This window comes from Solanum verrucosum, unplaced genomic scaffold (genome assembly GCF_900185275.1).
Source record: "Solanum verrucosum unplaced genomic scaffold, falcon-dt-bn FXZP01000104.1, whole genome shotgun sequence".
NCBI classification, from domain to species: Eukaryota; Viridiplantae; Streptophyta; class Magnoliopsida; order Solanales; family Solanaceae; genus Solanum; species Solanum verrucosum.
In genome coordinates, this window is record NW_026019915.1 from 743,159 (window position 1) to 765,080 (window position 21,922).

A 21,922-nucleotide genomic window follows, 5' to 3' on the forward strand; every position below is an offset into this window, starting at 1 on the left:
ACTTAGGTTGTGACTTTTTTGATGAGTTGTGACTTTTTTCAAAGGGTTGTGATTTTTCGATGAGTTGTGACTATTCAAAGGGTTGTGATTTTTCGATTAGTTGTGACTTTTCCAAAGAGTTGTGACTTTTTTAATAAGTTGTGACTTTTCCAAAGAGTTGTGACTTTTTCAATAAGTTGTTACTTTTTCAAAGGGTTGTGACTTCTCGGAAAAATCATGACTTTTCAGATAAGACACAAAAAAAAATATTTGTTCATACTACCCTTTGTTTACTATAAATAAAGGGGCTTCCTCTCAATTTTCCACCACAATTTTTTTAATCTTCTACTCTTCTTCTTCTTGCATTTTAGATTAAATTTTTTTGTGTGATTCATTGTCGTTGAGTGAGTTCGAAGTTTAGCGGAATATGAGATACCACTATTCTGATGAAGTAATTCATTCTATTCTAAGCAAGTATATTCCATAACCTCGAGTACTTGAGGAAAATAATTTTGATGATATAATAATTATTCTTTCATCAAATTAAAATTAATATATACATTATTGCATTTAACTAATAAAAAATTTCATTGACCATCTTCATAGGTTTGCGTGAATAAGAGATATATATGACGATCCACATTGAACATTCACAAAAGAATCTGCAATATTATTTTTTGCTAAACTTATTATTCAAATCTTCGCTTAAATAAACAATACTATTTACTATAGCATATATTTTTGGAATCGGTAATCACGTGCAGCGCACGTGTCAAAAAACTAGTAGAATATAAAAGTACAAACACCCTTCTAATATGCCCTATTGAATAATAATACTTACCTCCCATTCTAACATGTCATATTTGTCAATTACTTATAAATCAATCACAAACAATACATTAATCATCAACACACTTGTCAAATACAAACAAGTCAGTAAATCATGGAAATCATATCAACTTTAACCTTGTAGAGGTATAAAACCTACATCCTGCCAGTCATCTCTAGTACTCACTCAATAGATTACAGGTTTGTCTCTTATTTGTACACATATGTTAAAGGCATAAAATTTCCCATCTAGTCATGACCTGCAGGGGACCCTAGGCGTCCATGTATCATACCAATGTGGTACTCGATCCAACCACTCATACAATCGCTCGTCCATAAGCTCACACTAGACTAAAGTCACTGATCATTAGATTAGTAAGTGTATGTTATATACATATCTCAATACGCTAACCTCTTCGGTTATTTCTCAGGACAACACATTAAGTATGGAATAATCATAAGTTCACAGTTCATAACATTACAGTTCGAGAGTTCACATGCTTGTTCATTCAAACAATCATTAATTCAACCATCAACAAAGCATAAGTATGTCAGTAGACCAATGTGCGTACTATACAACACATATACCAGAAACTAAGCAATGTCTAACTCAAAAAAAAGTGTAACCTACCTCAAAAGAAGAACTAGAAACAAACAAGCTAAATTGTCAGAGCCTACTCTCCCCTTACAACCTCAAAATTCTCAAAGTTTAAGATAAACATAATGTAATAGTACTTTAACCATCTACTACCTCAAACAAAGATCTTGGTATTGACACCCACATAATTCTTCCTTCCTAGAAGGTCTAACCATTTATCTAGGAGTTGTTTCATCATATTGGAGGCTTATATGATCACACCAATCTCATTCATAGAGTTTCAGCCCCATTAACCTCTCTTGAGTTGTTCATATTCTCAAAGAACCAATTTTATGAAGTTTGGAGGTTCCCTAAAGCCATAGTTAATAACTAAATTTATAATTCTATACTAAAAGTAGAATTGTGCCATCTAGAATTGAAAAATATGCATAAAATACTCTCCAAATGCTATCCCACAGAGTTAAATAATTCTAGGGTTCAAATCGCATAAATTCCCATGAAGATCACGTTCTTTGGTTCTAGAAGGAAATGGTTCAAAATATAGATAAAACATATTTCCTTATAGAAAGAAAAAACCCTAGACCTTAGAAAAGTGGATATTGGATTCTCTAGGTGAATATTGTAAGATCTGACTAGAATTGTGCAAAAAATAGATTCTAAGTCGCGTTACTCGTTTGTGACCTTCATTATGGTAAAGTTCTGTGAGATGTAGATCTTTGCTATGTTGACTTTGCTATAGCGGAAACCTCTTTTCTATAGTGAAGCCCTGACATCGAGCCATAACCCAACTCCCATTTCCTGATTATCTTCTAACTCTTACCCCATGGGGACTTATATAAGGGTAATATGGTCCTAAACACCCATAATAACGGGACATGTCATTATATTAGATACTAATTAATCATAAATCATCCCTAAATGTACAAAAAGAGAGGAATAAAAAGAAAGGAAAGGATACCTAGATCCATGAAAAACTGAGGATATTTGCTACACATGTCTCATTCGGTCTCATAAGTGGCCTTCTCTACATGGTGGTTCTTCCACTAGACCTTCACAAATGGAATCACTCTGGATTATTTGACTTACAAACCTTCTTTTCTAGAATAGCCACACATTTCTCCTTATAAGATAGACTATCATTAAACAACATAGAGTCCCACAGAATGATATAATTTCCATTACCATGAAACTATTTTACCATAGACACATGAAACATTGGGTGAACACCTGACAAACATGGAGGCAAAGCCAATACATAGGCTACCTCTCCCACTCGCCTAAGGATCTTAAATGGACCAATTAATCACAAATTCAACTTACCTTGCCTCCCAAACCTCATCTCACCCTTCATGGGAGAAACCTTGAGCAAGACTGTCTCTCTATAACACCTCAGAAAATGGAAAGTTGAGTTAGAAAGAAAAAGTGCAGAAATTTTACTGATACAATAATCTATAAGTCCCATCTACAGACCGTAGAAGGTTCTACGAGCTGTAGGAGGTGAGTCATAAAACCTGAGTTAAGTTTGTATATTTAAGTTTGTGAAGATTGGACCTAAGACTTGAGAGGACGAACATTAAGAGGTTTGACGAGCTGTAGATGACACTCATAAGATGGATTTAGAGATTTAATTTAGGATCTCAGGTCTATGGAAGGTTTTGAAAGTTCGTAGTTGGTTCTACGAGTTGTGGGAATGGTCTCATATAAAGTTTCCAGACTTAGTAAAATTTTAGAGTTGAACTTATGTTTAACAGATGGGGTCTATGGACTGTAGACTTGACGACGGACTGTAGAAAGGACTTGTGGGAAATGATTGAATTTTTGAAGTTGGTTCTACGGTTGATCAGTACGGGCCGTAGGTCCAAACAATAGGACCATCCAGTAGTTATTTCTTAAGGGTATTTAGGTCTTTTCATATTCATTTAATACCTATGTTATGTTGTTTTGACCCCTATTCTAAGTCCTATAACTACCCTTATACCCGTAAAATTATCTCAACTCTCTCATTCACTTGAATTCCTAAAACCCATCCACATTTATCTCTCAATTCTCTGTCAAGTGCAAGAAGATGGCTAGGGTTTCCAAGTTTCAAGTATCTTATTCATCAATTTCTTTTGGGCTTTAAACACGAAGGTATGTAGGGTTTCATCAATGGGTTATGTTCACCCATTGTGCCCCAAGGATTTCTCAGTTTCTCTGAGTTCAATGTCATCAAATTGATTAGGTTTTCATTCAAATCTTCATGGGTTCTAATTGTGTTGATTCAATTATTTGATTTTAATCTTATTATGATTGTTTTGACTCAATTACATGATTTCCAATTGATTTAATATGAACCCATGCATTGATCATGATTTTTGACTAAGTACTCTCAAATACATGAATTTATGAAGAAGTTATGAATCTGTGATTGATGTATTCATGAAGGTTATGTATAATTTATGAAAAGGAAGGTTTTATGATCTAGGTTGCTTTAAGTAAAGAATCTATGAAATTGTGAAAGAATTTTTTCACATATTAAGGGATCATAAATTGTGAAAGATTTTCTCACATATGATTGATTCAAGATTAAATGAGTTGCTCTATTATATTTTATGCTTGGATTAGTAACTTAATTGTTCTCTTCCATGTATGATGTGATGATTATGAAATTCACTATTCCGTTGGGATTTAACTTAGCACCAAGAGAGCTTTGAGGTGGAGGCTCAAATAGGGTAGTTTGTAATAGGAATCTCTAGTTCCAAACTACGTGCCTCCATAGGATTATCTTAAATGGCCTAGCTAATGAATCTACAAATATCATATGAATCATGATACATAGTTCTATCTTAACAAGTAGAATCTCCCTTCTTAATGTGGGAGTTACATCAGATTCCATGTTATAGCTCGCACGATCTATTGTTAGTTAAAGCTAATATCCCGCAAAACGAACTAAATAACTTTAAAGGTTTTATGAAGATTTCCTTATGATTTCAAGATGCATTGACCATGATCATGATTTATGATTCTTCTTTCAATGATTTCATCATGTTTAACTTGGTCATACATATCATGTTTTTTATTATGTCCTCTTACGATCATGTTTCATATTTTTATGCATATTCTTCATACTTAGTACATTCTATGTACTAATGCATACTTATGCCTACATTGTCTATTAATATAGTGTGTTACATTTCCTCTCCTCCCATGCGTGGTTAGCTGCTTGATCGTCTCAAAGTTTTGAAGAGTTGGTGAGTCATCATGTTTCGAGGACCATGACACCTTTACTTACTTTCTTAAGTTTTAGTTTTCTGACATTGTACATGGTGTACAAGGTAAGTCTCAACCACTTATTTTGATGTATTAGAATGACTTGTGAAGACTATGAGTAGATTTCCACTTTTATTTCAAACTTTCCTATTCATTTGAGATTCTCTACTTCTGTCTATTATATTTTGTATATGTATGTCAAATGGCTTGTTTAAGGCTTCTTGGGGTCTTATACGCTATGTCACTTTAAGGGTGTACTTTGGGTCGTGACAAACTTGGTATTCAGAGCACAAGGTTTTAGAAAAGGTCCTAGGATGTCTAACAAGTCGCGTTGAGTTGAGTCTTGTTCATAAGTGTGAAACGCGCCAAATTTATGAATAAAAAACTACAAAGTATCTAGGAAACTTCACTTCTTTCATTACTCTAAAGTCGTGCCATATAGTTTATCTCTATAAAGATCCTTCTCCTAAATCTTGTCAGATTCCTTTCAGGATATGTCCCCTTGAAGAGCTTATATGAGACGGAATGTGGAGCTTAAGGTTCTTCAAGTTCTGGTTGACCCATTGGCCGAGCAAGTAATTCATGCCAAATTTTGAGTCATTTTCTAAGTTTGGCTCAAGATATGATAGCCCAAACAAATATAGAAGTCTTTGCTCTTGTGAACCTAAATATGGGTACGACGGCGACAAGGATAGGAGACTTTACTAGGATGAATCCTCCAGAATTCTATGGTTTCAAGGTTGATGAGTATCTTCAAGAGTTCATTGATGAAATGTACAAGATAGTAGGAATTATGGGATTATCTTCGGTGGAGAAAACATAATTGGCCACTTATTGACTTCAGGGTGTTGCTCAAGTGTGGTTTGAACAATGGAAAAGTGAGAGGGCGGTTGATGCAGGTCCTCTTGACTGGGAGAAATTCAAAGGAGCTTTTCTTGATCGTTTCTTTCCTCTTGAGATGAGGGAGGAAAATGTTCTTGAGTTCATTAATCTTCTTCAAGGGAATATGAGTGTTAATGAGTATGCTTTGATGTTCACTCAATTGGCTAAGTATGCTACGACTATAGTTGCCGACTCTAGGGCAATGATGAGTAAATTTGTATCGGGTATTTATGATGCGGTTGTTAAAGAGTGCAGTACCGCCATGTTGATTAAGGAGATGGATATCTTTTGCTTGATGATACATTCCCAACAAATTGTAGATAAAAAGCTCAAGGAAAGGGCAAAAGAGTCCAAGAGGGCAAGGACCAGTGATGATGACTTTTCTCATTCTAGGTCCGGTGGATATTGTCGTTCTAAATTCTACAAAAGATTTTTCTGGTCAAGGTTTTTAAAATGCATTGACTCCTATGTATAACAAATATACAATGTCTATTCCCAAACCTCATGTAGGTGGTTGTAATGGATTCCCGCTTGCACAAGGTGTGGAAAGAAGTATGATGGTAAATGACTAACTAGTATGGATGGTTGCTTGTTGTGGAAAGAGTGGCCACAAAGTGAATGATTATACGTTGCAAGCTAACAAGGGTAAGGATGGTAGGCAAGCTCTGCCTAGCGGTTCTGGTTCGGGTGAACCTTGTCAGAATACATTCGATGCTCATCAGACTCGGCAAGATTATGAGGGTTCTCCGAATGTTGTGATCGATATGTTGAAAGTTTTTCCTTTTGATGTGTATGCTTTGATAGATCCGGAATCTATGTTATCCTTTGCTACTCCTTATGTGGCCATGATATTTGATGTTGGTCCCAAAATCCTTTTACCAAAATAGGAGGAGATAATTTAGCAATAACTTCAACTTTAGCTTAATCCACTTGCATTCCCTCTCCTAAAATTTTATGACCCAAAACAATGCCTTCTTTCACCATGAAATGACATTTCTCCCAATTTAGCTCAAGATTGGTTTTCACGCACCTTTTTAGTACCTGCCCAAGGTGGTCAAGACATGCTTCAAATGAATAACCAACAACCGAGAAATCATCCATAAATACCTCCATTGAGTTTTCAACCATATCTGCGAAAATAGAAAGCATGCATCATTCGAATGTTGCCGGTGCATTGCACAACCCGAATGTCATTCTCTTGAAGGAAAACATTCCATAAGTACATGTAAAAGTCATCTTCTATTGATCTACCAGTACAATGGAAATCTGGTTGTACCCGGAATAACCATCTAAAAAGCAATACCATCCACGCCCCGCAAGCCTATCAAGCATTTGGTCCATGAATGACATAGGGAAATGGTCTTTTTCAGTCCATGCATTCAATTTTCTGTAGTCCATGCATACACGCCACCCGGTGACCGATCTTATAGGCACAAATTCTCCCTTTTTATTTGAAACTACCGTAATTCCTCCTTTCTTTGGTACACATTGCACGAGACTCACCCACTTGCTATCCATAATGGGGTATACCACACCCGCATCAAGCCATTTGATGATTTATTTCTTTACCACTTCTTGCATCGGTGAGTTTAGTCTCCTTTGATGCTCCACACTTGGTTTACATTCACTATCCAATTGTATTGTATGAGTGCAAATTTCGGGGGGGGGGGGGGAATCCCCACAATATCAACAATTGTCCACCCAATAGCTTTAGTGTATCGTTTCAATACATGATCAAGTAATTTCACTTGCCACTCAAGCAAATTTGCAGCAATGATGACGGGCAAGGTGTTACTTGCCCCCAAAAATACATACCGAAGGTGATATGGGAGAACTTTTAACTCAAGCTTTGGTGGATCTTCAATGGATGGTTTGAGGGGGGGGGGGACTTTCCCCATTTATAAGATCAATGTCGAGTTTCAATGGATTCTTGGAGTAAGAATCTAACCCCGATAAAGCAACTACAACTTCATCATAATCTTGGACTCCCTCCTCATCATAATTTGAAAGAATAGTAGTGAGAGGGTCCCCTATGCAAAATACTTCATTTATACTTGTTACTGCCTCATCAATCACATCAAGGGTTGAGACCACATGAATGTCACTCGGTTGTTTCATCAATTTGCACACATTGAAAGTAACTTCCTCGTCATTGACCGGGAACTTTAATTCACCACTTTCAACATCCACAAGTGCCCTTCTGGTAGCTAAAAAAGGCCTACCTAATATAATAGGCACCTCCACATCAATCTCACAATCCAAAATAACAAATTTGGCTGGAAAGATAAATTTATCCACCTTCACCAAGATATTATAAAGTATTCCAATGGGCTGTTTAATAAACCGGTCGACCATGAGAAGACGCATTGTTATGTATTTAGGTTCTCCTAGCCCAAGTTTTTTGACGATGACATATGACATCAAGTTAATACTCGCCCCCAAGTCACACAAAGCTTTGGTAAACTGAAGCATCCCAATGGTACATGGGATGGTAAATGCCCCATGTATCCTTTTTTTTGTAATTACATCGCTGGTCATAATGGCACTACAATTATGAGAAACCTCAACCGTTTCGAAGTCCATACTTCTTTTCTTGATGACTAGTTCCTTTATGAATTTTGCTTATCTCGGCATCTCCAATAATGCTTCCACTAAAGGAAGGTTTATAGATAAAGTCTTGAACACCAACATGAACTTTTGGAACTTGGCATCTTCGTCCCTTTTCTTGAGTCTTTGCAGCAACGATGGACTGACTTTGGGCCATAGTGTGATAGGCTTTGAAGAAGAAGCAACTCTCTCTTGAGGTGGTTGTTTCAGTCTGTCCTTGACTTCTTTAGGTGTGTCATTTTCCTGTGTTTGGTCAGATTCCTCTAAACCAATGGTATCATCTCTCTCTTTCCCAGTTTTTGCTTCATCATTCACTTTCACATCACCACCTACTACTTTCCCATTCCTGGTTAACACAGCCAAACCATTATCATGATTAACTTTTGAATTCACCATCATATCACTTGCAAACTTCTCTAGTGGCTTGGACTCTAACTGGGCTGAAAGTTGACTCATTTGATATTCGAGTAGCTTGATAGACTTTGAGTGAGAATTTACTTTATTATTCAAGGATGAGAAATCAGCCTTCATTTCCTTAAGACTGTCATAAGATCCTTCGACCTTATCTAGAATGCGCGATAACAATTCATCCACTTGAAGGCTTCCCGAACTGCCCCTAGATCTTAGGCTGTCACCCATTTGCATGTAATACGCATCATGGTTTGTTCTATCTCCTCCAAAGGTCATTATGGTCAACCCAATCTCGATTGTAACTTCACCGTCCATGTCCATCTTCACTAGTTGTGTTCCCACCTTGATTCCTGCGTGACTTTAAAGAGCCCGGGCAAGAACCCTCCTCGAGTCTCGACACTTTTTTTTACCTCTTTGCTTTCATCAATACTCTCCAAAACCTGTTTTCTCAATAATTCCATTTGGGACATCATCTTGCTAATGTTTTCATCCCCCTCTTGGTCTTTTCAATTTGTTCCTTTGTCATCCTGAAGTTCAAAGGGGACACTTGATCCTCTTTATTGTACCAAGCATGGTTGATTTTTGCCATTTAGTCAAGAAGAGTAGATGTTATTTCAAATGGTTGTCGCATTATCCCTCCTCGAACAAGCTGGTCATGCCTTTGTTGACTGAATCTAGACTCCGATAGAAATATTGTAGCAACACATTGTCCAGGAGTCCATGAGTTGGACATTGGAGCATAAACTTTTGAAATCTCAACCATGTCTCATGAATAGGTTCACCATCTACTCGCATAAAGTTCTAAATATTGTCCCTCAATTTCACCATCTTCGAGGGCGAGAAAACCTTACGTAAAAAGCCTTGGTCAGCTCTTCCCAAAAAGTGATTTTATTTTTTAGCAACTCAGCCAACCACTTCGTTGCCTCCTCCATTAGAGAAAAGGGAAACAAACAAAGTCGAACAGACTTTTGCGTGATATTCCCTAAGGAGAACGAACTACATACATCCACAAAGTTCCAAATATGGTCATGGGGATCCTTATGAACCAGCCCTCCAAATAAACCCTTCATTTGCAACAACTGCAACATAGTGCCAGTCACGTGAAATACCACATTGCCCACAACCGGAGGAAATTGAATAGCACCTGCGGTTGCCAAATGATTTTTATTGGCATCGTGCAAGTTACCGATGTCATTATTGTGTCCAAGTTGGCTAGTGTTGCTCCCATTAAAACTCATTTCTTCACCTGTTCAAGAGCAACCAATAAAAAACAAAAGTTAATTGGTTCAAATACAACACAATCAATTCACAAAGAAACTTCACTAAAAGAATTCCAAACACCACTCCCCGGCAGCGGCGCCATTTTTGATAACACTCAACTACAGTTCATCTAATTCTAAGTGTAGGTGGTCGCAATAAAGTATAAATCCAATGAAGAGTTGGGGTCGATCCCACATGGAGTGATACAATAGATAATTTAATTATGAAGTGAAAGGAGTGTTCTAGTCGGCTATAGGAATAGACATTTTCGAAACAATTAAATTAAATTACAGGGGTTTGACAACAAGTGTCAATTGGGGGGAATTAAAGTGACAATTATCAACTATGAAACCAAGGGTTTAATCAAGTAGAGAGGGATCCTTGGGGATGCGATCAGTTAATTGCCAATTTCGCTATACGGGTTATTATTATTTACTAAAAACCGTTGAATTTGAATGGGTAGGCTAGGCTTTAAGTGTAACAACCATTTCTCAATCAACTATTACTAATCAAGCGAGTTCTCTCGAACCTCGATAAGCCTAACAAATACGAACAACCCAAAAACTCAGTTAATCTACTATCTCGAGCTAGATTGGTAGGATTTAGTCTAGACCCACTTTGTCAAGCTGAATCCATAAAAACCCAATCACTATAATCATTGATTGATAGTCTTAATTCTAAGCGGTTAGCCGAAATGCCATTTCCATCAACGGGTTGGCTTTTTCCTAGGGCTATCACGTTGTAACTTTAAGCGAGCTAAAGGGCCACTCGGTGAGTCACCGAGTGGTCTTGGCGATCGTGAGCCTTGCTTTTCTTCAACTATTTCAGCTTTTATGCTCTTTTTTGCCCGGTAATGTCCTTGCTTTGCTCTTTTGCCTTCATAGCTGCAAATAAGCACTTCAACATCAGTTTAGAGCATAAAATAAGCATTTAGGACCCTAAAACTCTAGATATCTAGCCCTAAATGAGTCAAACTCCTGACTTATCAACACACCCAACTTAAACTTTTGCTTGTCCTCAAGAAAAACACAAGATCAATGTCTACCAATAGTGCTACTCAAGACTTAACATGAATGCACACAATAGGTTCAAACTACCCATGCAATGTTCAATTGTGCACTACAAGTTTCAAACTGTGATTAGTCATCATCAAATATAACTCAAGCTCATAATGCTTGCTTCAAATGCAAGTTCAAGCTTAACAAAAGCATTTGAATGCCCGCACACCAAGAATGATTCCACGCTTACACAAGGCTCATCAAAATTTCAGAATTAAGGAATCAAAAACAACTCTCACACTCTAAAAGATAAACACATGCATGACTCTACCTATAGGCTTGCATGTATTTTTCAACCAATATGACTTTCAGCTAACTCAAAATCGCAAAGGTTATTCAAGGCTTGTAACGGGGCTGAGGGTAAAGGTATGACCATTTTTGCTTAGTGGCTTCCACCTTTATAAAGCATGGCCTACATTTCACTTTTTCTCTTTTTATTTCACTATTTTTGATTTTTAACAATCCACCTTATGTTCTATTAAGCATGACTCATTGGACACCCCATTTCTTTTCTTCACTGTACAAACTTTATTTCAACAATTCTTTTCTTTTTCGATCTTTTTTTTATTTCTCTTGTTTTCTTTTACATAAAAGGGTTCCATCTTTTTCAACATAACTCCTCAAGGGCGAATTTCTCAAATTTCTTACTTTTGGCCTAAGTTTACTTATTCAAAAAGGACCAATGCTCCATGAAGCTTTTAGGTGGGATGGTAAGAGGTCAAATGTGCTCAAGTTTCATCCAAAGAAAGGAATAGGCTCAAATGGTGGCAAGAATTGTTCACACTCTCAGAGGGTGGTCACAAAGAGGTATAATAGCAATTTTGGTTCACTCTTCAGAAATTGTACCTAAGATCATTTCTATCATTCGCCTACATTAGTCGATTGGACTAACGGGGCAAGTTCTAGGTATTATCACACATATATATCAAGATAACCTCACCACACATGTCATTTAACACAATCATCAAACAAGACTCTACAATTTTAGTTTGCGTGTAACGATCATCACAAGATTCATTTCAATAATCGGCCAGTCACAATGAGATGCTAAGAGTTAACATATGACTTATGCAACTCAAATTTTGCCTCATTCGAATCGCATACAAATATCATTCAATCAAGAGAACTATTCAAGTCATCGGTATTGATTGTAACCAACACTCAAATTTGCAAGAGAACAACCACATTGATAAACATCAAGAGGTGGCAAAATTTTAATTTGGGTCAAAACCAACACATTCATAGTAAAACCAAAACTGATAGTCACAAAAAGTCAGCCTTCCCAAGAGGCTAAAAAGAAAATTATCCATAAAAACAACCCAACAGAGACAGGTATGAAGATACCTCTCTCCGCCAAATAAAATAAGCAATTGTCCTCACATGCAAAGTAAATAAAAAGCCTAATTATTTTTGGAAAGAGTCAAAATCCCCCTGTCAAGTTAAGCCGGCGGTGAACTTTGCATATCAGTGACTCCCTCAGTCTGGGCATCAGTGCTCAACTCAACTCCATCCCTTGCTCCATGAGAGCCCACCATTGATGTTTCCCTAAGAGGCGCCTCCATAGGTGTCTGCACCATCGCCCCCTCGAGGTCCTCTAAATCAGCATACACCACTGCATCTCTTGTACCAGGCTCCTTCTCATCTGTCTTGGGAGCCTCTAACTCGACATCATCATCAGCCTTATTAGCATCTCCAGTTGTAGTAGCCATAAGGATCTTATGAATGGCTGGAAACTTAGTGCTTGGGACCTCGGGAAGGTCCACGTGACAAATAACATACAAGGATCCATGGATTTCAGCTCATCCACATCACGCCTCAACCTAACAATATTGACCTTCAAGGCCGTCACATCATCAGACTCACCCTTACCTTGCTCATAAGCCTCCACTCTCATAGTGAGGGCATCTAAAGCCAAACCATGTTCATCAATCAACTCTCGGTGCTCTCTCAAATCAGCTCTAATAGGAGCTAAGGCAGTAGCAATGGCTCTCTCAATCATCTTAGGTACAATAGCCTATACCTGAGAGGCACGTACATCAATAGATTAGGTGAGGTAGCCCATGTTTAACAGCATAGCCTGGTTCATAGGGGGCCGAGAAACAGTATCAAAATAAGAATTGGGAGCAGTAGAAAAGGCAGCAATAGAAGTAGGGGGTGCAGTAGTCGAAGTGTCAGGGATACCTGAGGTCTCACCGGCCTGAGTGGAAAGTGTTGTGTCTCTGTAATACCTCCACATCAACCACCGGGGAAGTGTTCACTGGTGCAAGTCTCCTCCTCTTGGCCTCATCCCTAGTGTAGTCGGCGTCTATCCTTCGATTGTCAGTAGAGGAAGGGGGAGTCACAAGAAACGGGAGAGAAGTCTGACTTTGCTTCGCCCTCATGGCCATCTCTTGCTTGATAATTAGTCCGATATTCAGTCTATCCCGGTCCATGAGGCAGCCCAATAATGCAACCTTTGGATGCTGAGTATGGATTCGTTCTGTGATGGCATCATAGTACTGTTGATGAACTAAACCAAAAATGAGAGTCCATGTTAAGATCTTTGTTCTCTATCAGGACTCCTGCCTCGATCCACAGTGGTGTGATATCTGAAATCAGAGAAGCTAGCCAAACCTTCAAGTCATCTAGGGTCTTCTTCTGTATATGATCCACCAAGACGTGGATTATATTCATCGTGCACCCTAGCACCTCATTTGATGTCAGTGCTGCTGCATTTAACTCTTCTACCCCGTACCATGATATGATCCATAGGTGTAAAAGAATTGGCCTTCTTCTTCCCCTTAGGTACCAACTTTCTATACTCCGCATAGAATTTGTGAACCCAACAAGGAATGTAGGAGCTTAGGGGTTAATGAAAATCTCAAATTTGTGGAACTTGATAGTGTTCCACACCCCCGGGTACCTGTGTACTTCTCCGTCGGTAGACAGTTGCTTCTCTTCCAGAATGGTTCTCATCCTGGCAACTTTCAATATTTTCAGTGATCGAGGTGGGGGTACTTGAATTGGTGGCACCAGAGGTATCTACTCTACTACCTGTGCTGGAGGTAGAAGAGGTGTATGAGGCACCGAGATCCTGGCTAGGTCATGGAGTGCCTTAGAGCGCAGCTTCGCTCTCCTCCTTTGTAAAGTTTGATCATCCTCCAGTTCAGACACTGAGACTGGCGATCTTTCCTCCAAGTTTCCCTCACTTTCTGACTCTGAAGTACTGAGGTGGGTGGCGTAGATGCCCATGCTGCCTGAGCTCTTCGCAGGGCATGGCTGCACATGATTTTTTCCTTTGCCTTTTCCCTTAAAGGAGGAAGTTTTGCTTGAGTAGCTCGTGCGGGCATAACACCCTCATTTATCACAATCCCCCGTGCACGCTTACGGGGTGGTTGATTCATTCCTGGTACCTTTTGTCTAACCATACCTACAAAACAACATCGAATAAATCAATATGTTAGAAACTGTTAAAAAAATTATCAGAGTTTAAATATGTGCAGGAAAACTCGTTGAGTAGTTAGGCGAGCAAGGTCGGGCTTGGAAAATGTTCCCGAATGAAACTGTTCAAATTCAGCACAAGTCGGCGATATCCAGGGCCTTTTAGCGATTCGGCGACACCATTCAGTGAACTAAAAGTATCTCGCCGAATGTTACATAATATTTTCTAAAATTTGAGATTCATAAGGGTGATCTAAAGGTCATTCGGCGAGTTCAGACATATCACCGAATGTTACAATATCATTTAGTCAAATACAGAGGATAGAAATGCGATCCAGGAGCCATTGGGCGAACCACCGAACCATTCGGCAAAATCGGCTAAGCTCACCGAAGGTCATTCGTGCCAAATTTTGACCTCGACCTCCAATTTCTAACCCACAGCCCACGAGATTGAAATTAAACCCCTATTCTATGCAATTAAGCCCAGACCCATACCAATAATGACTTCGGGGTACTCAGACTTCCCCCTATTTGTCCAAAATTGACCAATCAATGTATTTTTCCCTTAAGAATTGTAACGACCCGAGAGCAGCCCCTAGTCGTTACCGGCGTATTCGACGTCGAAGAGGTCTTATATAAGCCCTTAGCATTCATCATAACATTTATCATAGGATAAAATCACGGAAAATTTAAAACTTTTACTTTGGAAGTTCAACTTCACTTCATATATGAAAAATAGAATATAACTACGTCACAATGCACCATCTAGACATAGAAGTATCGAAAATGGGACTTATCCCTTACATCAATAAGAAGTCTTGCAAATAGGAAGTACAACAATGTCTTTCAACATAAGCAAATAACTAAACATAGAAGCTAGATCATAGGGTCTTGTCCTCGGACTTGAGGACTCACCAACTTGGGGAAGCAACTCCAAGTGTCTTGAGAAGTAAGCTTGAATCCTCAACGGCCCGAACCTAAATGTTTGGGGAAAAGGGCGAAAATATGGGTTAGTACAACACACGTACTAAGTATGACTACTATGCATAAAAACCATTGAAACATGCATAAAAGGACATTTTATTCAAAACATGCTTTTTGCCAAGTAAATCCAATATGCACACAAATTAAGTATCATAGTCCAAACCAACATAATATCATCCCAACATGTAGACAGCCCAAACAATACTAGTGCAATGCAAATAATAGAACCCCCCATAACCCTATTCAAAGCCAAGTATCACATTAATCAACCTACTTCAAGCATACATTTATAAGATCATATTTCATCATAACTTACCATATTCAGAATGATCATACATAACCTAGCTTCAACATACATAAGTCATAATAATCATAATCATAAGAGAACACTACTATAACCATCTCTTAGGATCCCACAGTTGCAATGTGCAAGAGAAGTCCCATACCCTCCCTTACACTATGTAGAAACCCTTAAGAAAGCCCTAGTAAGAGTTCACACCTTTCTTACCTTCATTTACTTTTACATTAGGGAAATATTGCAATAACCGACATAGACCATGAGAGCTACATGGAATCCGATGTTCTACTCCCACACCGAAAAGAGAGGGTTAACACTTGCCTAAGGTGTAACCATTCGTACATAACTATCTAGGTGGATCCACTAAGCTAGAGTCCTATGTTGGCACATAGTTAAGGGTCAATGAGATTGCTTCTAGAAACACTAACTTACTAAACGTGGGGGTTTCCATCTCATGAGACAACACATACCGTAGGTAATCCGGACTTGCTAAACGTGAGGAAACCCATGTGGGGAGCCATACTTACTAAACGTGAGACCCCCATTGATAACAACAAGGTTAAGGGAGATCACAAATAGAGAATTAAATATTAGAATGCGGAAGCACAAAGAAAAGAAACAAAAAAAACTAAATAAAGATATGGGAAATTCGAAGGAAAGATCCACGAATTTCCAAAGATTAGATGTTCTAAGGCCTTGAAAAGATCCAAGTAACAACGTATAGATTTATGGAAGAAATCTAACGCCTTTACTTGAGAAAACGAATCAAAACGATAGATTCGGATCTTGACCGCTTTATGAGTAACTAAAGACAATAATTAGTATGTAGAAACTAATCACCTTCTAAAGAATACCAAAAAGAAACCAAAGATATCACAAGAAGAAGTTACTTTATACCTTAAACTATGAAACTAGTAAAGGTTTAAAGATAAATTCTCAAAGAACAAGTCACAAAGGTTCAAAGAACTCTCTCAAATATTCTTAATATCAATCTAAATTGTCTTTAATGAATGAAAAGGACTCCTATATATAGGAGAAGGGAAAAACGTCCAAGAAGCCAAACCCTAAAAAAACAATTACAAGGAATCCTACTCTAGAAAGGAAATAAAGTAACCTAACTAGGAACAAATTTAGTACTTCTAGGAAAGCATTAAATGGTACTTAGGAGACCATAAATAGACTAAGGAAAATATTAATAACCTATATATAAATAAATAAATAAGGTAAATCCCAACTAGGAAAAGAATCTTGACAATCTTGGAAAGTTTGACTAGTCTTCTCTCAAAACTTGGGCAGAAAGCAACTCTTGTTGTGGCTGATTCTTGGACTCTTCTTGACCTTTTTTGCACGAAATTGGACCTTAAAATTCCTCATCTTGGGCTTGAATTTGGGCCACCAAATAATTGTAGCATTTGGACAATTCCTCTCCCTTGGGCTTGAGCTCTTCTTCCCCAATAAGAAACCTTTGGATCAGCGATTGAAGCCCATTGAGCTTATCATTGAACTCCTTGGTTTGAGATCTTGTTATGGGCCTCCTTGGAGTTTCTAAAGCGTCATCCTTGTCCTTCAATGGAGTAGAGCTTCCTTGGATGCTATCACCCATCTCATTTACATGCCCTTTCGGTGCTAAGCATCTGATTCCCTTTTGTAATCATCTTTAGTCATCACATAAGTTCACATTAGCCTTTAATAGACCCTTATGTAGACATCTTACCATAATAGCTCATATGTGTTCATAAGTGAGTAACAATCCTTTCACTTTAGAGACACTTAGCAAGTGAGTAAACCTTTGACTTTACATTACACTACAATCATGAGAACAACTAATATTACGCAAATAATTCAGCAGGATCATGCATTTGGAAACTACTACAATTTTAATGGCGGGGTTCGAATACCAACCTCAAGAGTAGACAAATGAATGCTAGGCTATAGAGTAAATAAGCAATCAACACACAAATTTCCTGCGAGTAGTTGATCCCCACACGAAAATAACAAGTACAAAAATCTAAAATATGGTTGTGAAAGTGCAAAGGTCGGAAAATATGTAATGAGGGAATTTTTGAATTGAAAAACAGTTCAGGCCGTGATGACCATTCAGTTCTCGCGCCAGTCGGCGACGCCCATTTATGTCGCCTACCATTCGGTGAAGTGCCGAATGGCTCTTTTATCCACCAAGTTTTACAGAACACCAGCCTTTTGGTTGGTCTAAATGGTGGTCCGGATCGGGCTTGTTGACCTGTTCGGTGAGTCTCCAATTGGTACGTAGGCTCGCCTAATTGATCATCTTCCCACAAATTTGAATTTTCAACCTGCACATCTAACACCCGTTATTCAAACAACAATAATAAAACCTAAAAGCTTGTGTTGCTTCCCAAGAAGCGCTTTATTTAAAGTCGTGGCATGACAAAGATACGCTTTCATGATTTATTCTTTGGGTTGACCATGGTATCACTCGGTAAACTTCCTTTTGGCCTTGGGTTCAAATAAGTAGAGATTTGACCCATTTGTGTTTTCAGCTGCTTAATCAATATCAAATGTGAAGTAAATTTTTGGTTCAAAGATGAGACGTCATCTTTCATTTCCTTTAGCACTTTGTCCGATCCTTCCACTTTGTTGAGAATGCGCGCACGCATATATTCACTGCACAAATTTCCTGGATCAGTCCTTTGCTCTTTTGGCTTTTTACTCTCATGGGGAGGTACATATCTCTCTTTGGCACTCTCCCTCTCTCTTCAATTTGTACCACGGTCACGCCATTCCCTATCACGGTCTCTCCAACTGTCATCATGCTCTCTATTCCAACCTTGGTTCCCACCCAACCTTGGATAATTCAGGCGGAAATCTCCTCCTCGATTTACTAGGAAGTGTACCTCCTCATTCTAAATAACTTAAAATTTAACTTCATCGAGATTCACTCCACTAACTCCAACTGCATTCACAGCCTTAGAACCACTACCCATGGCATATTTTGACAAAAGATCCATTTGGGTCATCATTTTAGCCATGTTTTCATCCCGCTTTTGGGCCTTTTCTGTTTGTTCCTTTGTCATCCTATAGATCAAAGGAGACACTTGATCTTCCCTAGTGTAACAAACACAGTTAATCTTTGTCATCCCATCAATAAGAGTAGATGCTATTTCAAACGGCTGTTGCATAATTCCTCCTTGGACAAGCTGGTCAGCCACACCCTTGTTGACTGAATCTAGACTTCGGTAGAAATATTGTAACAACACGTTGTTCGGGAGTCCATGAGTTGGATATTGGAGTAGTAACTTCTGAAACCTCAACTATGTCTCATGAATTGTTTCACCATCCAATTGTTTGAAGCCCTGAATATTATCTCTCAATGCCATCATCTTCGAAGGAGGGAAAAACCTTACATAAAACGGATCACTAAGCTCGTCCCAAGAAGTAATTGAGTCCCTTGGTAAGTCGGCTAACCAGTTTGTAGCCTCACCCATGAGAGAAAAAGGGAACAATCGAAGTTGGACTGACTCCTAAGATATGTTCTTGAACGAAAATAGCCCACACACGTCTACAAAGTTTCGGATGTAGTCATGGGGATCCTCATGAGCCAGCCCTCCAAATAAACCCTTCATTTGCAACAATTGCAACATAGTGCTAGTCACATGAAACACTGCATTGCCCATAACCGGAGGTATTCAAATAACACCCGCATTTCCCAGATGATCTACATTGACATCGTGCAAGTTACCGATGTCATCATTATATCCAAGTTGGCTAGCATTGCTCCCGTTGACACTCATCTCGTCACCTGTTCAAGAGCAACCAATAACAAACAAAACTAAATTGATTCAACTACAACACAATCAATTCACAACTAGACATCACTAAACGAATTCTAAACACCACTCCCCAGCAGCGGCACCAATTTTGATAACGCTCAACTACACTTCATCTAATTCTAAGAGTAGGCAGTCACAATCAAGTATAAACCCAATGAAGAGTTGGGGTCGATCCCACAGGGAGTGATACAGTAGAGAATTCAATTACGAAGTAAAATGAGTGTTCTAGTTGGTTATAGGAATAGACATTTTTGAAATAGTTAACTTAAATTGTAGGGGTTTGGAAACTAGTGTCAATTGAGGGGATTAGAGTGACAATTATCAACTACGAAAACAAGGGAGTAATCAAGTAGAGAGGGATCCTTGGGGATGTGATTGATTAATTGCAAATTTCTCTATACGGGTGATTAATATTTACTAAAACTGTTGAATCTTAGTGGGTAGGCTAGTCATTTGGTTTAACAACCATTTCTCAATCAACTATTACGAATTAAGCGAGTTCTCTCGAACCTCGACAAGCCTATAAAATAAGAACAACCCAGAACCTCAATTAATCTACTCTCTTGAGCTACATTGGTAGGATCGAATTTAGACCCACCTTTTAAAGCTAAATCCACAATATACCAATCATTACAATCATCGATTGATAGTCTTAATTCTAAAACCTCTTTCTCAAGCAAGCATAGAATACTAAGCTAGAACTGTATTTGCACCTACAATTCAAAAGTAAAAAATTAACTATCAATTGAACCCACTTCGAATCAACAGTTAAATCAGTAAATACTAACACCCATAAGCTAATTGAGATAATTAATCACATAATCATACCCCCAAGAATGAGAGTTTTAGCCAAACATTATAAAAAGCAGGAAAATGTTACCAACTATGTTGTCCATTAGTTAGGGTAACAAATTGTAGGTCTTCACAATGCTCAAAATGAGTTCAAAATCCAAACCCAACTCTAAATTTCTACTCAAAAACTCTAAGAACAGTGTTAGGGATCAAAAACTCAATGTCGAAACTCTCAAAAACTCGGAAATATCTCTCAAAACTTCCAAACTCTTGAAACTCTTTTAAAAATCACATTTATACTTTCCCAGATTTTTGGTTTTGGAGCCATGCAATGAAATTAGTTGAGCATCGCCGACCATGTCGGCGATGCACCGAATGTCCCTTTCCATAGCCTTCTTGACTTGACTCTTCACCATTCCTCTTCTATCACTTTAGGCTATTAGGATGTCCATCGCCGATCCAATTGGTGATTTGCTGAAATGCCATTTCCATTGTCGTGTTGGATTTTTCCCAGGGCTGCCACATAGTAACTTTAGGCGAGCTGAAGGACCACTCTCGGTGAGTCACTGAGTGGTCTTGGCGATCGTGAGCCTTGCTTTTCTTCAACTGTTCAGCTCTTCTACTCATTTTTTTTCTTGCCTTGCTCTTTTGCCTTCATAGCTGCAAATAAGCATTTTAACATCAGCTTAGAGCATGAAATAGGTATTTAGGACACAAACTCTAGATATCTAGCCCTAAATGAGTCGAAATCCATGACTCATCAACACCCCCAACTTAAACTTTTGCTTGTCCTCAAGTAAAACACAAAAGACTCAACATGAATGCACACAAGATGTTCAAATTACCCATGCAATGTTCAATTGTGCATTACAAGTTTCAAACTATGACTAGCCATCATCAAATAGAACTCAAGCTCACAGTGCTTGCTTCACATGCAAGTTCAAGCTTAAAAAAATTATCCGAATGCCATTACACCAAGAATGATTCCATGCTCACACAAGGCTTATCAGAAATTCAGAATTAAGGAATCAAAAACAACTCTCACACTCTCAAAGATAAATACATACATGACTCTACCCATAGGCTTGCCTGTATTTTCCAACCAACACGATTTTTAGTTCACTCAAGATCACAAAGATCTTTTAAGGCTTGTAACGGGGTTGAGGGTAAATGTATGATCATTGTAGCTTAGTGGCTTCTACCTTCGTGAAGTATGGCCTGCATTTTACTTTTACTCCTTTTCTTTCACTGTTTTTTATTTTTCACAATCCACCCTATGTTCTTTTATGCATGACTCATTGGACACCCCACTTCTTTTCTCCATTGTACAAACTTTATTTCAACAATTCTTTTCTTTTTCGATCTTTTTCTTCTTTATCTTTTTTTATATGAAGGGGTTCCATATTTTTCAACATAACTCCTTAAGGGCGAATTTCTCAAACTTCTTAACTTTCCTTCTTTTTTTAACCTCTCCCCAACTTAGGCTTTTGGCCTAAGTTAACTTATTCAAAAACTACCAATGCTCCATGATGCTTTTAGGTGGGACAGGAGGAGGTCAAATGTGCTCAAGTTTCATCCAAAGAAAGGGATATGCTCAAACGGTGCCAAATAAGGTTCACACTCTCACAAGGTGGTCACAAAGAGGTATAATAGCAATTTTGGTTCACTCTTCACAACAGGCTATCCAAAACAAATTATCTACAAAAACAACTCAAAAGAGGCAGGTATGAAGATACCTTACCCCACC

General features: G+C 38.3%; 1 protein-coding gene across 1 annotated transcript in view; it reads left to right on the forward strand.

Moving 5' to 3' along the window:
• The window catches only part of LOC125822765 (uncharacterized), a 409,485-nt gene that overhangs the window by 36,742 nt on the left and 350,821 nt on the right, over positions 1 to 21,922 (forward strand). The window lies entirely within an intron of this gene.